Raw genomic sequence first — 6077 nt, forward strand, 5'->3', positions numbered from 1 at the left:
AATTCAATTCTGCTGTCGTTATCGGGGTAATTAAAAAACAAATGCAAAATGCAATGCCCTGTTCCAAACCATAATGAGCTGCCTAAACAACAAACAGAACTGAAGCGAAACATCTATTTACATGAAAAATCTACCAAGTATTTTACCTTATATTTGTTTGTGCCATTTTTTTTTGCACTGAGCTATTGATATATTATTTAATATACAAAATATTAATATTTATTATTATTATTATAAAGAGTAACCAATGTGTGTTTTCCAGGAGTCGAGGCCAATATTGATTATTGCATTTGAAGTAGACGAATATTTTGAACCATTAAATATGCCTGTAGTAAAAATTTTAATTAATCAGTGTAGACTTTCTATACCTCAATGTGAGTTGAACTGATCATCACTCAATCTACTAAATATAGACAACTTTCTTATAAAGAAAAACAACAAAAGAAAAAATATATAATCATAATCTATGACAAAAATACTATTATAAACTAGGTAAGTGGATAATTCAGTACCAAAAGTTAGTCTAGAAAAATCATGAGAGCACAATAATTTAGTAAAATCTAAATGTTTAGTGAAGAAGAAAAAAAAATTAGTGGGGAACAATTAAAAGTGATTAAGTGTTGGGCTAAATCTGGTAAAATGTTACACATTGTAAAATACATTCATGAAAAAATTATATATTTATATATAAATATATAGGGCCTACTATAAAATTAAAAGACATTTTCTTTTAAATATATAGCACAGTAATGAGGCAGCAACATATGATAGATAAGAGGACCAAGAAAGGCTGTTAATAAATAACTAATAATCCGTCATTGTGCAAAAGTAGTATGATACAAAAGGCCCTAATACAGAGTGGCACAAAGTGCTTATGCGCTTCCCGTGTGCAGAATGATATGCTTGAAGCAACACTGAGTCACAGCATGCAGGCAGTGCTCCACATAGAAAAGTTCAGAGCACAAAGGGAAGAGACATTGATGCATAGTGTATTAAATCTGTGCTATAGTTTATTGAGCCTTTTCAATTCATAGTACTCTCTACTCTATGTAGTGTTGTGATGTAACACAATAGAAATGAACATGATTTAGAAACTAAACAAAACTCCATCAAGATAAAGTCGTTTTATGCAAAACCATTTATCTTTAGTTACAATTCAAGTATAATATTAGGAATATTAAATCATCTTGGAGAGAGTTTTATCATCTTGATTGTAGTGACTGAATGCCATGCGCAGTTTAAAAGCTGAATGGAGGATGAAAGATAGCCGCGGCAGAGAAGATTAGTGCAAGAAAACTTGACGTTTGTGTGGTATATGTATATGCAGAATATTGGTTTTGGATCAGTCTCGTCTGAAAGTGGCAGTATCGGAGCAATACCCCTACAAGGGCGCTGAAAAAAAACTTTCTTTAAATGCTTCAGCAAATCGCCTTTAACAATGTCTGATATGATAACCATAAAAATGCTTAATAAACAGCAGGGCTGGTATTCATCAACCCCAAAATATACTGAATAGTTTCGTTTATTTATAGTAATTGAAATCTTCAAACATAAGATTAAATTATCACTATAAACTAAACTATTAGTGAAATCAGCTAAAAATTGGTCTGAAAGGTTAAAACAAATATAAGAGTGCATGGTTGATCCAAAATATGAAGAAAAACTTCTTTACAAGACTGTGCACAAATGAATCATGCACAATAAGCCAAAAAAAATTGGTATAAAAGTAAACAGGATCAATTTTAAGGATCTCATAACTAAGGGCATCTATGATGTGGAATTATTGCCAGTTTATACATGCCTTCTGCGCACATAACAAAAAACTTATAATGACCATCTTCAGCAATGGCTATCCTTTTTATGATCCCAATCTAGAAAATCTACGTCCATGAGAGCTTATGGAAATCACTGAAGCATGGACAGCCATGTACGTACAAAGCCAGCAAACAAACATGCGTAGGATGGAAAGCTGGGGCAAAATATGCCTGGATTGAGTTCCAACGACCCCGGGCTCAGCTTGTCGTTTAAAATCAGGCCATGCCACACTTGTGGTATAATAAGTTGCATGATGACATCCCCCCGTCACACCACACTGAGAACTGAGAGAGATGTAGGCCCCTGAAGGAAGTGTCAGAATGAGCTTCATCTTGAGTTCCTGGAGGAGGTCTGGCAAACAGGGTGGACTAACACACATGGTGGATATTCGGAAAGCTGTGGACACAGCTGCATATCTGTAAAACTAAAAATAACATTTCTGAGTGACAGACCCTCAATTCTGACATTGAAATAAATGTCTGGATATTCTTAGAAAGTGATCTTGTCTCCATATTATCTGTTTCTCAAAATCTAGCCTTTTTATCCATTGCTGCAGGGCATAAACTGCATGATACAGATAACAGATAGTTCAGAGAAAAACAAATCAATTTCATGCATCATAGGAACATAACGCATGCTTTACAAGACAGCTAAAGGACAGATTACTAATTCTTGAGAAGGAGGTCTCTACCAAACCTCCACAGCCAAGGGTGTAGCTTTCAGTAGGTATGTGTGTAGTGGCAAATGAGTTCACTGGTTCGTGTGCTACACCCAGACTTCTGCTCATGCTTGCAGCTCCCGCCTCCGGCAACTCCTTTGCCAAACACTCGTTACAAGCCCTAGTGACTTTGACCTTGTACTATCTGGCAAAGCCTACACCAACTAAACCTCTGATCACATTTTATCATACCTGATTCACCAACATGACAAATACAATGATGTACTGTCCCTGGTGGAATGGACAAAGTACTGAAATGAATCATTTCAAACAAATAACACTACTTAGCAATGTTTCTAATCTTATCCATCGCTCTGAGCACAACTGTATATTCATTCCAGGAGAAAGCTACATGGTTGCCATTTTTGCTCATGCAATGTTGATTAAAAATGCTCTGCTAAACAGCCTTCTCATATTTATTTTGGTCTGAGAATCTAAATCATTTCAGTGAATCGCTTAGTTTGTATGACATGGATGATTTTTTTTTATTTATTATTTAGTGTAAATATATCGGTTTAAATTAATATAGTCCCCATAAATGTAATTTTTATAATTTTTGTGCTGGAATAATACTACTCTGACTGCAGAATATACAGTAATTTAATGACAACAAAAAAGAAAGAAAAAAAATTACATTAAGTAAAAGGAATCATTTAAAAATAAAATAAAAATGTGTTTAGGTATAAATTGGCAAAATTGAAATGGATGCTTTATCACTTCATAGTTAGCTAAATCAAATAAATAAATTAATAACATAAACCAACAATTAAAATAAAAACTATGTAAAACAACATATTAAAAAAATAAAATAACTGGAGAAAGTATAATTGGTTCTTTGTTAGATTCGTGTTTCTGACTGTCCAATGACGGAAGCCATGACAACCTAAGGAAAGCTGGCAGCTGCTCCCAAGTTCCCAGTCTGATTTCCAAACATTGCTGGACTAAACCCACAATGCATCACTCTGTGTTGTCCTAACACGGCTGTCCTGTACATCTGCACAGATCGGAATCATCCATGAGCCAACTGTACAAATGAAAAATGCGTATGCTGCGCCTCTACGCCTGTGCCTGTTTTCCCTACAGGAGGCGGAGGCATGTGGTTGTTATTACCCAAAAAATGTCTCAGTGACAGGTGAGACCAATCGCTGAGAGACACTCTAGCTAGAACTGGGATCAGCGCTGCGGTGCTGTTAATCACATGAGTTCTCTCATGATGTCATCGAGTAGCCTCGCTAGTAATCCGGTATATTGCTTTACGACATTGTTTTTGTGGGAGTGAGTCAGAGGCTTCCTGATATGAGGCAGCACTGACTGAGCAGAGTCCTCAGCAGCCGGGGAAGACGCAGACTCTCACTTTCTTTAGCAATCGCACACACAAAAACACTCATTTAGAAAGTGACGGTTTGGCAGCATGCAGCAAAGACAAGCTCACATAAGACCCTTCCCCCAAACCAGGAAAAATCCTGCAGTAAGGGCTGGACAAACAAGCAAATACAGAAAAAATAACAACTTGCATATTAACAAATAATTATTTTTAAACTCTACCATTTGAAAGTTTTGGTTTAAAAAAAAATATATATATATTTTTTTTTTAGCAAGGAAACATTTATTTAATCAAAAGGGAATGCATTTATAATGTTAAAAAAGTTTCTATTAAGAAAAAAATGTAATCTGCATTTTGGCTACTGACATTTATTAAATATCAAATACCACTATAATGAATGATCGCAAGCTGTGATTTAAAAAGGAAAAACTACAGTCTTTCAGGAATTTGATTGCAAACTCCATACTTAGTTGCAAACAAAATATGGAACAAAAAAAAGAATATATTATCATCTAGCCCTTCCCACAGTTACTGCATATAAATCAATTTAGCTTACTCAAATCATGTCAAAATGAATAATTAAATGTTTACCATGCTTACAAAATAACGCTGTGGCAAACACTGCAATGAAGGTCACTGGTTTGAAAAATTAGACTTTGTTCGCCACACAATAACAGCGAGTTCATCACAAACGGTCGCTACTTTTAATAGTAGTACATTTATTATCCAAGGAACTGTGTATAGGGGAGGAGGCTGCTATGAAAGACTGTGTCAACAGTATTGTCCCTTCCCCCACTCTCTGTATCCCTCCATTGGTGCTGCAAACAATCACCACTCCGGCTTGGTGCTATAATAGTATACAAATGAAACCGAGACCAAAGCACCACAGGCGGAAAATAAAAACCACATTGACACCACCAGAGGGAAAACCCTCCATTTACAGGCTAAAAAGTGATGGCTGATTCGAGTCTGCAGTCTAGCAAACAAGCCACTGGCCTCAATCTGTCTTTGACTGGCATCAAACATACATTTAATTCCACTACATTCAATCAGGCTTTCATGCAATCTCAGGGAGCATTCCAGAAACATGCTTGCGATTTCATTTCGAGCTAGTTAATGGATTCACTCGATGCCTCATCAGACTGTCCTAATATTCCTAATAGGCTTGAGGAAAGCATTTCCTACAGAGAACCATTTAAATCTCTCCTTCAAGAGTGTATCGACTACTCCAACGCTAAGTGTCTGTCGACTCGAGGCCAGGACTGTAAATCCCCATGTCTTTGTCTGCATTCTTGCAGGGGCCGAAGTCTGAAAACAAGGGGGAGGAAGGAGTGAACCTTAGTTATGGTCCACTGCAGCTTTCTCATGGGTTGGTGACGTACGATACGGTGACAGCTGTCAGTGCCAATATGCCAGAGACCATGGGGTTGTGCCAAACGCTGTCTAACACCTCGTGGTTGGGGTTTGCATGACGGGCTAGTCAGAAAGACAACCTGACCGTGCACTCAGACCCACGTGAACTCCCCTTCAGCTTTTGGGCTCTGACGTAAAGTCATTTTAAAAAATGTGATTCCGCTTCAGTTGCTTGCAAATATGAAGCTTGTGACTTGGAAAGATGACATTTTATACCCTTGACCTAAATTATGATCCACTAGATATGTCCTAATGAATGTATGCACACCAATAGACATGGGCTCATGCTTGAACTTAATGCTCTTGAGCAGACCGAGGGCAACAGGAGGCACTCTAGGGCATGTCTTCCACATGATGCAGAAATGATTTCTCTAAGCTAAAGTCGCCCAACTGTGACTCAATGTCCCGGTAATTACAACAGTGTAACGAAAAGTGCACAATTAAACTCAATCAGCAGTGCTCATTAACATTATGTGACGCTCATCCAGTCATTTTCACTGATTTGCTGAAATGTAAAGGTTGGTAAGTAGGCATTAGCCATTGTAAGATTATAGAGAGAATATATAGATTATATATAAACATATTTCATCATATGTACACATACTGAAAGTGGAAAGCTGCTTTACAGCTGGAGCTGCACAATTTCTCTGAATAACACCACAGATACACGTATGCATAGTTGGCTAATGTGAGTGTGTAATCTTGATCTGCATTAAAAGGTGACTGTGTTTCCACTAGTTTTGAGAACTGTACTCTTGGCATTGCTTGAGGACCTTGCTGTACATCTCTTAGGTGAGAGTGTGTCTT

This window comes from Carassius auratus, unplaced genomic scaffold (genome assembly GCF_003368295.1).
Source record: "Carassius auratus strain Wakin unplaced genomic scaffold, ASM336829v1 scaf_tig00022554, whole genome shotgun sequence".
Taxonomy (NCBI): domain Eukaryota; kingdom Metazoa; phylum Chordata; class Actinopteri; order Cypriniformes; family Cyprinidae; genus Carassius; species Carassius auratus.